Below are 1,385 nucleotides of genomic sequence, written 5' to 3' on the forward strand. Positions count from 1 at the left end.
CACTACTTATCCACCACTGGTGAGCTGTGTATATAAGAAATTCTAAAGTGAATATTTTATCATTAATTCACTCTATAAAATTGTATGGTTTCCTTTTTTGAATTGGGATAAAAAAGACACTGGGCCTCTCACACAGTGACCAGGCAGTTGAATAATGAGGAAATTCTTGTAGGGCCACTTTGAATTAGACATGCCCATGAACTTCAAGTGAATGTAAACTATGAATTTCTTCATGCTTCTTTAAGTTGCTTGACACAAAGTTAGTTCCTTGTGAAAATCCCCCTCCTCATAACAGAAGAGAATTGACGTACTTGCAAAACTAAACAACATGCTCCTTTCTGCAGCTGGATGGGGACTGTTATCTATCATGCCAACACAGAGGGAAAATACAATCAAGGCACCAGAAGGGTCAAAGGCCAACCACCTTTGTCAGTTTTTATGCTTAAGCCTCTTCACAGCAAACAAATATCACACTTTAATACCACTGCACAATCAAGGAAAACCTTTGACTTGTCATGTGGAAAAGGCAGAATGAAAAAGCAAGGCCATTTCCTCAGCCATGTCAGCTGCCTGGAGGGATGTGTGCCCACATCCAGCACCAGGTCACAACTGGAGAGGGCCATGGCCATGATCATCGAGGTCTTTGCCCGGTTCATAGGTGTGGACAGCAACAAGCAGGGCCTGAGCAAGGGGGAGCTGAAGGTGCTGTTGGAGAAGGAGCGCCCAGGCTTCCTGCAGAGTGGAAGGGACAAGGAGGCTGTGGACAAACTCCTCAAGGACCTAGACACTCATGGAGATGCCACAGAGGACATCAACAAGTTCACAGTGTTTTGTGGCTGCGATCACGTCTGCCTGTCACATGTACTTCGAGCAGAAGGCACTCAATAGATACCCTACTAACCCCGATTCCTAAAGAGGGCACAGGGAGCAGGTCCCTGGCTTCCAGAAAGCTCTTGGCAGCAATTATTTCTCTGGACTTAGAGAGCTGATGGCTGTCTGATCAATAAAATGCTTGTGAAATGAAGAAGAAGAAGAAAGAAGGAGGCAGAGGGGGAGGGGGAGGAGGGGGAGAGAAAGGAGAAGGGGAAGAAGAAGGGGAGGAGGAGGAAGAAGGAGAAGAAGAAAAACAAAAGTAGTATTCATGTGAAAGTCAAATCTATCATGCATTTAGTGAAGATGAAAGGCTTTTGTGCTGTGCCTTTTACCTCTGCTAGAGCTGGAGCTCAGGAAGATTCCATGCACAGCCCACTGACAGTGATGGGCAACTTCTTCCTACCTGATTGTTTCATAGTTTTTGTATCATTTAATCCTCACAACCACCCTGGAAAGCAGGCAGAATGCCCTCATTTTGGAGTTGAGGAAATCAAGGCTTTAAAAAACCTAAT

At 45.1% G+C, this 1,385-nt stretch overlaps 1 pseudogene; it reads left to right on the forward strand.

Moving 5' to 3' along the window:
- Nucleotides 1–531: 531 nt before the first annotated feature.
- LOC129064448 (protein S100-P-like) lies at nt 532–913 on the forward strand (annotated as a pseudogene).
- The last annotated feature ends 472 nt before the right edge of the window (nt 914–1,385 follow it).

The sequence above is a fragment of the Pteronotus mesoamericanus genome, unplaced genomic scaffold (assembly GCF_021234165.1).
Source record: "Pteronotus mesoamericanus isolate MK-2021 breed Mesoamerican mustached bat unplaced genomic scaffold, CSHL_Meso_final contig_101, whole genome shotgun sequence".
In the NCBI taxonomy this organism is placed as follows: domain Eukaryota; kingdom Metazoa; phylum Chordata; class Mammalia; order Chiroptera; family Mormoopidae; genus Pteronotus; species Pteronotus mesoamericanus.